The sequence below is a fragment of the Delphinus delphis genome, chromosome 10 (genome assembly GCF_949987515.2).
Source record: "Delphinus delphis chromosome 10, mDelDel1.2, whole genome shotgun sequence".
Lineage (NCBI taxonomy): Eukaryota > Metazoa > Chordata > Mammalia > Artiodactyla > Delphinidae > Delphinus > Delphinus delphis.
In genome coordinates this window covers 37,945,135-37,960,897 of record NC_082692.2, presented here as the reverse complement: position 1 = coordinate 37,960,897, position 15,763 = coordinate 37,945,135, and the positions used below count along the sequence as shown (strand labels likewise).

General features: G+C 44.0%; 1 pseudogene; it reads right to left on the bottom strand.

Moving 5' to 3' along the window:
* Nucleotides 1-684: 684 nt before the first annotated feature.
* LOC132431553 (small ribosomal subunit protein eS4, X isoform-like) lies at nt 685-1,488 on the bottom strand (annotated as a pseudogene).
* Nucleotides 1,489-15,763: the final 14,275 nt, after the last annotated feature.

Genomic DNA, 15,763 nt, shown 5'->3' with positions numbered 1-15,763 from the left:
GGGATGGGCTGGTATTTAACTTTCTGTAAGAGTCAAATCTTTAACTGTTCTTTCTAAAATTCTAGGAAATGAACTAGAGGAGCTAAAACCATGCTTGTTTGCTCCCCAAAGAGAGAATCGGGCATTTGTGTTCCTGGGGATGTAGTCGGAGTTTCCAAGCCATCAGACCAGTTTCTGGGGTTTGGAATCTGGTTGATGGGGCAGGGGTGGGCAGCCTTTCTGCAGCCTGCACCAGCAGGGTGCAGAACCTGGACTGTCCAGGGTGTACCAAAGTCTGGGACAGGGTTGGGGGAGTGGCCTTTCCCCCACAACAGCTGCACTCTGCACCTAACTTCTCCTTGGCAGTCTTCACTAGCCATTCTCCCTTTTCTTCCTTTGTCTCAACTCAGAGACCCTCTGCCTTATTATTTTTAATGTGGTATTATCTTTTTTATTTTTTTTGCGGTACGTGGGCATCTCACTGTTGCGGCCTCTCCCATTGCGGAGCACAGGCTCCGGACGCGCAGGCTCAGCGGCCATGGCTCACGGGCCCAGCTGCTCCGTGGCATATGGGATCTTGCCGGACCGGGGCACGAATCCGTGTCCCCTGCATTGGCAGGCGGGCTCTCAACCACTGCGCCACCAGGGAAGCCCTAATGTGGTATTATCTTTAATTAAGTACAAAGACTTTTCCAATCATGTCACCTAGAGATCATTTTATCCACTGCTCTGTTGGCCGCCAGTCTCTTGTCTCTCTCCTCAGCAATGGTAAGGAGGATACCTTTTCCATGGGGAAGACAGATCCATGATTTGTTGCCTTTGCCAGTAATGAAAATGTTGGAGAGCCGGGTGGCAAAGCTGTTGCCATTATCATCTTTCACATGAACTACATCAAAAGAACGAGGAATGTCCCTTCTAGTTGGTGACCAATTCTTCCCACGTTAGCACCTCCAGTCACCATGAACAGGTTACCAGTGTCAAAGTTGATGAAATCATTAATCTTGCCAGTCTCCAAATCAATTTGAATTGTGTCATTCACCTTGATGAGGGAATCAGGGTAGCAGATGGTGCGAACATCATGGGTCACCAGATAAGTGATTCCTTTTGTCCCCACAAAGATCTTTCTCATTTTGCACAACTTATACTTGGCCTCCTCAGGTATAATATGATGAACAGCAAAGCGACCCTTGGTGTCATAGATGAGACAAAAATTCTCTCCAGTCTTGTCAATGCTCATGACTTCTATAAAACCAGCAGGGTAGGTTATAATCAGTGTGCACCTGGCCATCAATCTTAATGAAATGCTGCATGCAGATCTTCTTTACTTCATCTCCTGTTAGGGCATACTTAAGTCTGTTCCTTAGGAAAATGATTAGGGGGAGATATTCCCTCAGCTTGTGGGGACCAATAGATGGACAAGGAGCAAACACACCAACCAGTCAGTTTATCCAGCATCCAATGCTTTGGAACTGCTACGCGCTTCAGGTGCTTCTTGGGACCATAAGCCATGACTGCACTAGGCATGAAAAGAGCCCCTTTGCCTTATTTTGAAGATACCCATTGTCCAGGGCTTATCAGAGGGACCCCCAAACTTCACCCACTCAAATCTGCCCCCAGATCATTCCTAAGTGTCACCCCCGACCTTGCCCAACTGTTCTTTATGAGTTAGGAAGCCAACAAACAGCCTCTCTGGGCTAGAGTTTCACTTTGGTGAAATTAATCCTCAAAAAAGAGGCCCTCAACTGCTGTTCTCCTCTGTGAAGCCTGCCCTGACCAATAGCCTCACTCCAGAACCTTTTCCCCTTTCCTCCACACCAGACATTCAATTATTTAATCATTTATCTACTCAGTGTATACTGAATGCCAGCTACCTACCCTGTGCTCTGCTGGGTGCTGGGATAAGGAAAGCAAAAACAGACCCAGCTCCTCCTCCTCGGGAGTTTAGGGCCTGGTGGGCAGAGCCCTGGTGGGCTCTTCTTACATATCCCTTCCTCCTTGCTCCCCTCCCAGCCCCCACTAGCTCCCAAGACCAGCTTCCAAGGACAGCACCTTGTCTTATGCATATTTGTTTCTCAACACACAGCACATGTCTGTTATCCAGTAGGCCTTCAATATAGTACAGATTACATATGAGTGGCCAAAAACGGAAATTGGTTTATGGCTGAGGCTGGTTCTAACTCTGTTATAGGGTTAACAAAAGATGGAGAAAGTAATTAAGGCTAGACACTGGGTTAAATCATATGCTGCTGCTGCTAGCCAACAGAATGCAATTTGGCCGTATCTATCAATTATAAATGCATTCACTTTTTGACCCAGCAATTCCACTTCTAGAAGTTTATTCCACAGATGGATGCTCACACATGAAAAATGATATACGTACAATGTTAGTCACTGTAGTATTGTTTGCAACAGATTGGAAATAACTTGAATATTCATCGATGGGGTCTAATATTTTTTTTAAAAATTAATTAATTTATTTATGGCTGCATTGGGTCTTCGTTGCTGCTTGTGGGCTTTCTCTAGTTGCGGTGCGCGGGCTTCTCATTGCAGTGGCTTCTCTTGTTGCGGAGCATAGGCTCTAGAGCACAGGCTCAGTAGCTGTGGCGCACGGGCTTAGCTGTTCTGAGGCATGTGGGATCTTCTCAGACCAGGGCTCAAACCCATGTCCCCTGCACAGGGGGATTCTTAACCACTGCGCCACCAGGGAAGTCCCCTAATTTTTTTTTTTTTAAATTGAGGTATAGTTGATGTATAATATTATATAAGTTTCCAGTGTACAACACAGTGGCTCACAATTTTTAAAGGTTATATTCCACCTATAGTTATTATAAAATATTGGCTATATTCCCTGTGTTTTACTATATATCCTTGTACAATAGCTTATTTATATTATAGATAGTAGTTTGTACCCATACCCATACCCCTACCTTGCCTCTCCACCATGGGGCCTAGTTTAATACATTATGCTACACTACGTAAAGCAGAATCCTGTGTGGTGTTAAAAAAAAAAAAAAAAAGGGAGGGAGACGCAAGAGGGAAGAGATATGGGGATATATGTATACGTGTGACTGATTCACTTTGTTATGGGGCAGAAGCTAATACACTATTGTAGAGCAATTATACTCCAATGAAAATGTTAAAAAAAAAAAGAAGAATGAGGAAGCTCTGTTTGAATATAAATAGGAAGTCCTCTGAGATATACTCGAGTTTAAAAAGGTGAGAATAGTTCATTATTCTTTGTGTAAAAAATGAAAAGATAGGGAAGAATATAATTAAGTATAATGTATTTGTTTAGATATGCATAGAAGGGTGCTTCAGGAGGAGGGTCCACAAGGAACAGGTAACAGTGGGTACTGCGGAAGGAAAAATTGGCAAATGAGAAACAGGTGGGAAAAAACCTTTCCATAGTATCCTTCGAATTTTTTGAATATTGTACTATGTAAATGTGTTACCTATTAAAAGTTAAAATAGGGCTTCCCTGGTGGCGCAGTGGTTGACAGTCCGCCTGCTGATGCAGGGTATACGGGTTCGTGCCCCGGTCCAGGAAGATCCCACATGCCGTGGAGCGGCTAGGCCCGTGAGCCATGGCCACTGAGCCTGCACGTCCGGAGGCTGTGCTCCGCAACGGGAGAGGCCACAACAGTGAGAGGCCCGCGTACCGCAAAAAATAAATAAATAAAAATTAAAATAAAAATAAGGGACTTCCCTGGCGGTCCAGCTGTTAAGACTCCGCGCTTCCAATGCAGGGGGTGGGGGTTTGATCCCTGGAGCTAAGATCCCATATGCCAAGGGGTGCAGCCAAAAATAAAATAAATAAATAAAAAGTAAACATTAACAAATAAATAAAATAAAAATAAAGTTAATGATAAAGACTATGAGGCAACATGGGGAAATACTAATAAGGTAGGTGGGAAAAAAGAAAAAAAAACTGTATTCAGTAGGATTACAGCTATGTAAAAAAATGCATGTTAAAATTTCCATCTGTGGAAGGAACATTCTAAGTAGTTTTTATTTCCTTCTGTTTCTGAAATTTTTTTCCATAAATTTCTGTAATAAACATATATTGCTTTTATTAGAGAAAACTTGTAACAGAAAATACATATATACTAACAGAATGGAACATTCTGTATAACCGCAATTATGAAAAAAGGTATTGAAAAAGACTGGAAGAAAATACGCAAAATGTTCACAGGGTTGTCTCTGGGTGCGAGATATTAGGTAATGTTTAAAATATTACAATATTTTGTATTACATTTGTGGTGGATTGAAGGAAGGAAGGTAGAAAGGAAGGAAATCTAATGGAAGGTAATTCTTCAAAATAACAGTAAGATTATGGGTCATTTTTGTTGCGTTGTTCAGTTTTTCAAACCTTCCTTTATTTCGTTTTGTTATTTTTACAGGAATAACACCCTCACTGCTGCAGAGTGGGATTCCACTCCCCAAAATCCTGCTCATTTGTACTAAAGAGCTAGAGTTCCTAGTTGCTTGTTATTCATTCCAAGTAATAAGGCCCAAGGGGTTGCTCTGGATAGTGGGAGATTGCTACTGGTGACACAGTAGTTACTGGGGAGAAAAAGCAAAGCATCAGAGAACCCTTAGGCCCTTAACATGTCTCAGTTGGCAAACATTTATGAAGCCCTGACTGCTAGGTTTGGTGCTGGGAGAGTATAGCTTTCTAGGTGAGTATGTTTCATGCACAGATGTAAGGAGAGTCCTTAAGGAGGTCTGAACAGAAGCCTGGCAAGATCAGGCCTTGTAGGCAGTGACCAACTTTGCCACTGGACAAAATTAGGCCTGTCCAAGGGTTGAACCCTCACTGGTCCTCACCTGCCTTGCCATAGTGAGCATGTGTCCACTCATAATCTTCTTGGAGGAAGGACACTGTTAGTGATTACAAGGCAAATTGCCCAAGAAAGGTTTTGGTCATTCAAACTCAGAGACCTGGTTTCTGATTCTGGTTCTGCTATTAACCAGCTATGGGACCTTGGACAAGTAATCCTACCTTTATGAGCCTCATCTCTTCATCTGTAAAATGGGGAGAATCATAATAATTATGAATAGTACCTGCCCTGACTACCTCCCACAGTTTCTGTGAGGATCAGGTGACAGACACAGTGTATATAAAAAGCACTTTAAAAGTATAAAGGATTTCAGCTGATGAATGGATAAAAAAAACGTAGTACATCGATACAATGGAATACTATTTAATCTTTAAAAGGAAAGAAGTACTGATACATGACAACATGGATAAACCTTGAAAACATTTTGCTAACTGAAAGAAGCCAGAGGCCACATATTGTACGATTCCACTTCCATGAAATATCCAGAATAGGCAAATCCATAAAGACAGAAAGCAGATTAATGGTTGCCAGTGGCTGGGGGGGAGGGATAAACGGAGAGTGACCAACGGGTACAGGGTTTCCTTTTGAGGTGAGGAAATGTTCAGGAACTAGATAGTGGCAATGGTTGCAAAACATTGTGAGTGTACTAAATGCCAATGAGGTGCATACTTTAAATGGTTAAAATGATAAATTTTATATGTATTTTACCACAATTTTTTAAAACTTAAAAACAGTATAAATGATGATTCAAATCTGAGTTTATTATGATTATTATTTCCACAATTAATAATCAAAAGCATTAGATGTTTAGAATTTCAGGGTTCTTCATCTATACTAGGGCAGTGTGAGAAGTGACTAGAAAAAGGAAAAAAGAAAAAGAAGGAAATCCCTTACAGAAAGTGGGCAGAGTCCCAGGGATATGAACCCTTGGCCCAGGAGAAGTGTGACCATTGGAGAAACCCAGAATGCCAAGGCCAGGGAAGCACGCTCTCAAAACCATCTGGGTGGGCTTATCCTTTAATTTGGTGGCTATGTGGTTCCTTTGGGAAGATTTAATCTCCAGCCTCTTGCCCCCAAACCGTTTCCCAGCCAGCCTAGAAGAGTGTTCTCTGGTTCTTGCCCTGAAGGCAAAGGGCAGCTTCCTGGACCCAAAGGGGCCCTAACCAGGCTTAGCTCCTGAATGACCCTAGACCCATAAGGTTTCAGAGCTGGAGAGACTCCTGGATGAAGAATTCTTGATAACAATGGTGTGACTTTTTTTTTTTTTTTTAAACAGCCAGAAGGAAATCTTGGCAAGATTAGTAGACTTCCCCATGCTGTTGACACCACAGAAAGTGACCACATAAGGGCACTGATGATGCTGGGCATCCATGATATCCTGGAGCATGTCTACAAGGCACTGTGGCTGTAGAATCTGCACCAGGGACTCTTAGAGAGCTTGCTTTACAGTGGAAGTCACCGTGCTGAATGCCCCCATCACCTTACCTTCCAGCTTGTTGGCCACAGATTCAGAGTTGCACTGCAATGTCTGCTGCCATGTTCTTAGCGATGAGATGGTCATGCATCTTGTCCAGCAGAGATTCCATGTCTTCACGACTCAAGCTCTTCTAACCCTCAAGGCCCTTCAGCATCCCAAACATGCCACCCAGAGTCCCCTTGGTAGCACTAGGTTTGGTGGAGTTTTGAGCAGCCCCTTCGTCATCTGAGCTGCTGCAGTCTAGATCCTGAAGCTGCCTCCCAGACCCAGTCCCTCGAATCAAGCTGATGTCCTCGGGCGGGGCCCCTCAGGGGCTCCATTGGTGGTGAGAGTGCAATAGTCCAGGACTTCCCTGTTAGCAGTGCCACCCAGTGCCCACATCCGGGGCACTTTTTTGCCCTTCTCCTTGGGAGCATCTGACTTACTGGACTTTCCAGACTTCTCCATACCCCTCCCATGCTTCTGAATGAACTCTTCTCACTTCCTGCGGATCAGTTCCTCTTTGGAAAGTTCTATCCCATTTTCAGGCCCCACTGGGAGACCTGACTGTTCTGCAGGGACTGCTTTGCGGTAGCCAAAGGGCCATCAGAACCTTCCTTCTTGGCCCCCTTTCTTTTTGTTTTTTGCTGTTGTTTTTTCCCAAGGCTTTTCAGCCTGTGTCTCTTTTTTCTTTTTGTGAATTTTATTTTATTTACTTTTTTATACAGCAGGTTCTTATTAGTTATCCATTTTATACATGTTAGTGTATATATGTCAATCCTAATCTCCTAATTCATCACAACAATGGTGTGACATTTTGATGACAGGACACTCAGATGTACAAAGAAGACATTATTTTTTTTTCCCATTTCCTGAGACTGATTTAATCTGTCTCATGAATCCACACCTCAGGGAGTGGGAACTGAGAAGGGAGGGGACAACTTGCCAATTAGGCATCTTGGTCTGCTTCCATTTCAACTGCATCTAACAGATAAATATTCAGTCACCTCATTAAAAGGACCATTTCTCCCTTCCCTCCCCCTATGTACCTTAGGGAAGGGTCAGTTCTCAGTCTCGCAACCTACTGCCCCCCCCATCCCTCTCCTTCTCCTTCTCACAATGCACCAGGGCTTGAGGGGCGGGCATACCCTCTCTGCCAGGATTTCCTAAACTTCCCGGACAAGAGTAGCTGGGCACTGGCTTAAAATGTTCCTTCAGAGGCTCCCATCCTGGACAGTCTCATCAAGTAATTTGGGGTGTGACCCAGGAATCTGAGTTTAGTTCTCTCCCGGGAAGTTAGAGAAATACTGCTCTGTGCCATATACTGAGTTCTCTGTAGCCTGGCTTACAGTAACCTCCTTAATGGTCAAGTCCTCCAAGCTCACTTAAGGGAGTGGTAGCTTAAAACATTTATAAAATCATTTCTTTCTCCCCATAGCCTGTCTTTCAAGATTATTGCCTTACAAGGAGGCCCCCATCACCACCAACAAAGGGAAACTTGTTAACTGAAGGACAGCAATGCCTTTGTTGTACAAATTTGTATCTGCTCCTCTTCTGATGTTCCAGAAACCTGTTGATTCTGGCCTGGGGAGCCCCAGGGGTCAATATGATTAACGGAGCTGTGCTTTCAAAAATATATTTTAAAATCCCCATTCACTAATAACAATATCTAACATTCATCAAAAACTTCCTATGTACAAGGCGTTGTGTTGCATGCATTCACGTATTATCTTCTTCAGTCTTCAGAGCAACCTTACACTGTAACTGTACCCACTTTACAGATAAAGAAACTGAGGTGCATAGGGGTTAAACAACTTTCCCAGGGTCACACCACTAATATTGGAAAAGACAGGATTTGAACTGATGTTTGGGTAATTTTAAGGGTTCTTTTAATCACAAAGATACTCCTTCCCTACTTGAGTCTGAGGCCTCTTGGAAACTGTCTGGTCCAGCCTTCCTATTTTATAGGTGTGGAGATCCAGGATGTGAGAGGGAAAATGACTTGCCCAAGGACACAGAGCTAGTCAGCAGCAAGGCTGGGAATGGACCCCAGGCCTGGAACTCCTGATCCAGTGCTCCACCACTCAGCCTCTGTGCCTCGGTGCTGGCATTCGACATGCAACACACGACATTTAGTAACCGCTGCTGTACAGAGTGCTGAACTGCCTGAGGACAGTGAGAGTCTTCACGGGACCAAGATCTGCCTGATGGTTTCATAATTTCACTAGGTTCTTAAAATGAGAGGGGGCCCATCCAAGAGCTTCAATGCTGTTACACTGTAAATTTCTATTCACTGATTTCTAACATGCACATTTCTTGGTATGTCTCCAAACCATCTACAGTCTCTCTGTTCTGCAGATTTTTAGGAATCTGGTGATTTTTAGAAAAAGGTATAGCTGGTGGCCCCATCAGGGCAGACCTGGACCCATAAAGGCTTGTTTCGCCTTTGCAAGGTGCAAAGCCCTGAGGCAGGGAACTCCTTTGAGGCTGTGAGTAACTGGGGTGAGAAACCTTTTGACCTCTAGCCACAGGATCTTTGTCCCAGCACATTTCACAACTTGGAAAGGGAGCTCTGACTCCCAGTGGAGGAAGCAAGGGAGTTCATGTTTAGTGAGTGGCTGCAATGAGGCCTGTGTTAAGTATTTAATTCCCACCTTCACCCTGCAATATTATCCTCATTTTACAGAAGAAGAAATCAAAGTTCAGAGAGGGTAATTTGCCTGAGGTCTCACAGCTTTTAGATCAGTTGACCTAGAATTTGAACTCAGAGTCTGCTGGACTCTGGAGACTCTGTAGGACACCATGGAGCCATCAAGGGTGAAATGCCACCTGCAAGTGTTACCAAGGCCTGTAGGTCTCACCATCTGCTGCCAGACATGGTTCTTGTTCATTCTCCCTCATTCTTGATGCTTCCCTGGGCTGCCACTTCCTGATTATGTGCTACTCTTATCTGGTCATGCTTGTGCCCATCTCAGCTTTCATTTTCTGTCCAGGAGTTAACAGCCTTAATGAGAAGGTGTTCTAGAGGTCAATCACTACATGCACACCCACACTCTTTCTGGGGTACTCCTTACCTCAAAATTGCACCTGTCTGCCCTGGGATGGACACCTGACCAAGGTCAGTTCAGGTGTAATTAGCCCAGATGCTTGTGCTTTGTGGGGTCTTATTTAGCAAAGAGGAGTTGTTTTAATCAGATGTTTTTTCAAGAAATGGAAACTGGGTACTGAATCAGTAGTAGCACTTGAATTATAAAGATTGAGATTAGAAAGGGGACTAGGAAGTGGGAAAAGATGTGACGACCCACTTCTGAAATGATGAATAACTAAGACTATGTAGTGAGAAAAGAATATAGTATATGTGCAGAGAGTGGTAGAAAAGCTGCAAATACATAGATTATATATATTTGTATATATATATTATATATCTATATTTGTATATATAGTATATATTTGTATATATAATATATATTATGTATACATATATTTTACACATCCAAAAATAGCTGCAGTTCCCATGAGGCCATGCTGTGTAGCAGTTCCTGTTCTTGGATTCCCATAATCCTGTGTCCTTTCATTAAACCCCCCTTTCCTGAGGTAAAATGAATGGGTTTCTTCCCTTCCTTGAAACCAAAGAAGTTTTGTCTAGAGCAGGAGGAAACTTGAAATAATTTATAAGGTTTGAACTTCCTTACAATTGACAAAGGACACCTTTGGGTTAAGAGGTCTCAGAGGGCTCCAACCAACAAGTCACACAGAACAACTTTTAAGCAGTGAGTAAAAAGTAGTCACGTAGTTTTCCAGTTATCTATTGCTATGAATGATACCACCCAAACTTAGAGGCTTAAAACAACCATCACTCTTTTGCTCATTAAATCCATAACTTGGGCAGGCTCAACAGGGACAGCTTGGAAAGCTTGTTTCTGCTCCACCTGGCCTCAGCCAGGGTGGCTCAAAGGCTTGAGCCGGACTCACCAGAAGGCTCACTCACTTATGCACTCACTCATCCACAAGGTAGATTAGTGCTGGCTGCTGAATGGGGCCTCAGCTGGGGCTCTGTCAGACACCTACCCAGGGCCTCTCCATGTGGTTTCTCCCCTTCCTTGTGGCATAGTGATTAGGTTCCAAGAATAAGCATTCCCAGAGGTGGAAGCTGTATCATCTTTTATGACCTTGGAAGTCACATAACATCATGGACACACTCAGATTCAAGAGAAGAAAGCATACATGATGCCAACATGACACTGTAAGGAGAACATGCTGGAAGGGGTATATTGTGGTGCCCATTTTCAGAAAATATAATCTGTCACATATAGCTAATGAGCTATAGACATTAGGAGGATGGAGAAAACCCCTGACCTATGTTCAGACAAATGCACATTAAATCACTAACAGATTAAGAGCTTCAGTAAAATTGCTGCTGCAGTGAGACAGAATTATAAAAAGCAGAGAGAAATATAAAGTACAGCATGTGGGAACATTTAACGCAGGTGCAAACAGCCTAGTAGACCTCAGTAACCCCTGGGAGTCTTACTATCTAAAAGCACACTAATGTTGAACCTGAACTATCTGTTAAGAAGGGAGGGATGGGGTGATACACTTTGGAACAACTTACATCAGAAATCATTAAAATAATGTTTTGTTTTGTTTTGTTTTGTTTTAATGTTTTGGTTTTTAAATGGATAACTTCAAAACAGATTAACTTTCTTTTGTGATGACAAATAAATATCACTATAGTATCCTATAATTATTTTATGTTTTACTTTTCAATAAGAAAGAGCAACCTACCTTATAGTTCTCTTGGAGATATTCCATTATCTCCTAGCCTCTAATGCTGTGCCAGATAAGTCTGCTGTTACTCTTAGCTCCTTTGTAGGTCATCTGTTTTACTTCCCTGGTTGCATTTAGGATGGGATAGTTTTTCTTTGTCTTTTGTGTACTGTATTTGCTCTTACACATATGTCTGCCTGTGGAATTAAAGAAAAATTCTGCTCAGAGTTCAATATTATTCTTCAATCTGATGATACATGTTGCATAATAAAGATTTTGGTCTTTTTCCTAGGTTCTGGGGAGGGAGCTTCTGAACCCTTCCTGATTTTCCTGAGTGATAGGGGTGTCTATGTTAACCATGGTGGTAGGGCCCTCAGACCAAACCTGAGTTTATGTTAATGAGTGACTCAGGATTGGGGCTGGTCACAACAGAAAGACCAATAATGTGATTAGAGGGTTGGGGATTTGAGCCATGTGATATCAGCTCAACTTCCTCCTGGAAGAGAAGGTGGGCTGGAGATTGAGTTCAGTCAATCATGCATATATAATGAAATCCCAATAAAAACTCTGGACACTCGAAGCTTGGGTGAGCCTCCTGGTTGGTGAATGTATTGGTGTCCTGGGAAGATGATACATCCAGATTCCACAGAGAAGGGGCAGGGAAGGTCCATGTTTGGTATCCTCCCAGACCTCATCCTATATGTCTCTTTATTTGGCTGACTCTGAGTTGTATCCTTTATAATAAAACCATAATCATAAAGTATAGCACTTTCCTAAGTTCTATAAATAATCCTAGCAAATTATGGAACCTGAGGGGGTCATGGGCACCCTGAATTTGCAGCCGATTGGTCAGAAGTGAGCATGGCCTGGGGACCCTTGAGCTTGCAGCTGGTGTAGGTAGAGTAGGGCAGTCTTACTGGGGACTATGCCCTTAACCTGTGGAGGCTGCACTAACTCTGGGTTACTGCCAGAACTGCACAGCAGTATTGCACACATCTTTCTTCACTCTGGAAAGATTTCAGTGTTAGACACATGTGCTCAGCAAATACTACACTGGGTTACTGAAAAACCTGTAATGACTCCCCATTACCTGTTGTTCCAAGAGGAGCAAACTGGGGTTCCTCTTCCTGACATCAAAGACATGCCATTAACTATAGGAGAAATAATGTCATACCTTTGATATAGAAATAAAACAGTAAAAAATAGAGGCAGTGTGGTAGATGGCATTACTGTTCCTTTAGTGTACACTACTGGTGCTCGGTCCAAATTTTCTCAGATCTCTTTTCAGGTTCTGTTCCCTTTCCTGATTTCTGGGTGATTTTGTTTCCAAGAGCCATGCACCTGTGATTCTTTTTGAAGGGTTGGTCCAGGGCTGCTGGAACTGCTTCACCCACATTCAGAAAGCCAGAAGTATCCTTAGAACAGTCCTTAACCGATGACTGACAGCTGTGGAAATATGAAAGCCCAGCTCCCTTGCCTTGAGTTGGGATGAACTCTGAGGTATAATTTGTACCCAGAACCCCCTCTGGATAAGGCTCAGACCAGGACTTGGCCTGAAATTATACCCTTACTTAGCTTTGTCTCCTTTCCTGTCCTGCTCCTCCATTCCTTTTCCAGATTCTCCCAGAACACTTCCTTAATAGATCACTTAACCCACAAATCCTTGACTCAGGGTCTGCTTCTGGGAACATAACCTAAAACAGTTCCCTGTTATTCACTACCCAGCAGGTTGCCATGTGACTTGCAGTGCCTGGGGAGAGGCGGAATCTATTTCTCAGCCCTCCTTGAGTCAAGCTTGGCCACGTGATGTGCTTTGACCAATGGAATGTGATGAGAAGTATGTCACACATTACTTGAATCTTAAGAATCATCACATGGTACTAGAATTGTTTTTTTCTCTGGGGGAAAGGACAAGATAGGAGCTGCTCCTTCAGCCTGGGTTCCAGAATAAGATGTGTGAAGCAGAACCATATTTGACGCATAGCTAACATGTAATGTGAGCAAGAATAAACCTTTGTTATTGTAAGACACTGAAATTTGTGGGTTATTACTGCAGTATAACCTAACGTATGTAATACAGGCAGTGTAGTTAAGAGCATGTGTCCTTGAGTTAAAGCCAAACTGAGGTCAAAGCCAAACTCTACCACTTACTATCTGTATAACCTTGGCCAACTTATTCAGCCTCTCCAAGCCTCAGTTCCTCCATTTGCAAAATGGAGATAGCAATGACATCTACCTCATAAGGTGGTTGTGGGGATTAAATGAGTTAACACATATAAAGTACTTCAAACAGTACTGATAAATGCTTGACTAATATTAACTAAAGTGAACTACAACTATGAACCATGATAACACATCCCCCAGTTTTCAGTGTTTTCTCCCACAACCACTGAGCTTGTTGGTTGCCTCCCCAGCATCCATTCCACTCTTCCCTCAGTCTCGATTTCTGTTTGGGGATCTATGTGGCTCTGAACTGATTTCACTGTGACTTCACTTGGCCTAAGATAAATCAAACAACTAATAGTGTCCTGGTAAACTGGATCCCAGGAGGGTGCAAGGAGGGAAGCCAATTTTCATGGTGTAAATTCTCCCTCCATGGCCAATTTCAAGCTACCAATGGTTTAACAACTGACTTGCAAAAATTTTGGAATATTTAAGTCACGTGGAGAGCCAGTACAAGCCGGCTCCAGCACACCATATGCCACCCCTCTAGCCATAATACATAAGCGCAAGCTCCTCCAATCAGTGAGAATCTCAGGACATCTGCAACTCTAATCAAACATAAACAATTCCCCTGAATTTTGCAAAATATAAAAGAGCTTTCCAAAGTGTATTAGGTTGAACATATGAAATCGCCAACACTAGTTTTGATCTACATAGAAGGCGATTTCATATGATTCAGCCTAAGGGATCAAATACAGAGGAAAATATGGCAGAAGAAAGAAAGAGGAAGGAATGAAGCAAGATGGAAGAAGGAAGGAGAGGAGGAGGAGTTAGATGCCACCAGAAGCAAATCTGAAGAACGACCATATGGAGCTTAAAAAGAGATGGTAATCCTTCACTCCACGACGGGTATTAAATATAATTTTGGACAACCAGCTTCTTCATTATTCGATTACACACCCTCTGGGAAGTATCATTACACCATACAAGCTTATCTAACATCTTCATTCTTTCAACCTTGTTTTCATAGCACTGAACCGTGATTCCCTCCCTTTCCATCAAGGGCGAGAAACTCAGAAAGGTCTGAGGAGAGATTTTTGGCAAGCACCTTTCGACAGGTTTTGGGGGAAACTCGGTCACGCTATTTGGGGAATTCCATTTCCCGTGGCCTTTTCCCTCGTCATAAATTACTGCAGCAAGCTGGGGAGTTAGGGGCCCTAGCCGGGCGGACTCCTACACCTCTCGGAACCTGAGGTAACTCACCTGTGTGGGGGGGATTAGAAGGCCCCTCAGGGGCTGGCCGTGAGGATTAAACGATAAAATACACTTGCGAGGCACGGCACTCGACAGGAGCCATTAAGTAGGACAATTTAAACACCGAGCGGCTCTTACAGAGCGCAGAAAGGGAGGAAAAAGACGCCGCCACCGCACACGCCTCTGCCTCAGCCGCTTCCCGGCGGCCTCCGCGGTGGGCGTGGCCCCGCTTCCCAGAAGGGCCCGCAGGCGGGTCACGGGACAAGAGATCCGGCGCCAGCGCATTGAGGCGGCGGCGCCCTAGGCCCTGCCCCATAGCGGAGGAGTCCACAGTGCCTGTGCTCTCCAGCCACCTCCTACAGCCCATCCCATAGGAGCAGCATCTACACGTGGACACCGCACAGCCGGCATGCATACACTAGCCCACACCTCCGCACACGACCACACCCTCTGCTTTGGGCCCACACAGGGCACACACCTCCCCAGCGGAGCAGAGCCCACGCGGCACGGTGCTGGGAGCATATGCAGAACACAACGCAGTGCATCTGCACACAGACGGCACGTCTCAACCTCCACACGGAGTGCAGAACTCCCAACATACACCCAGCCTTCGCTCTGCTTACCAAAGACATGCGTGCATCCCATGACACACCAAAAACATAGGACACACAACACACAGCGTACCACTTCACATGCGCAGACTACAAACACCATGTATTTTGAGTTGTACACACCACCACATGGAGGTCGACTTCACACACACACACCACAACGCACTGGCCCCCCTCACCCACATGACATGCATACATTACACACTACACCAGACACAAAATATACACTTAAACCCCTGCTGTAAAGAACACGCATTCATCGCCCACATGCTTATATTACCCATACCACACTAAATACGGCATGCTGAAGAAGCCCTGCGCATCCTACAGACACATGCGTATATCACATCATTACACACTCAGCAACATATTCCCAACACAAAAAACCCCAATGTATCAACAGACCCATGCTACACCCACTGTGCACAAACATGAATAATCACACGTACCCACACCTCAGCACGCTGGACATGTGTATATGCCACACCAGACAAAAATCACACCCACACCTGACCCACTGAACCCCCAGGGACACCTGTGGTGCCCAGCCATCTCTGTGTACTTGAGACTTGTCTGATTTTAACATTGAAAGTCCTAAGTCCCAGGAAACGCTTCCATTTGGGGGAATCCAGAATGGTAGTCACCCCACACACTGTTCAAATGAATCAGGCCAGGACCCTCAGTTAATACCA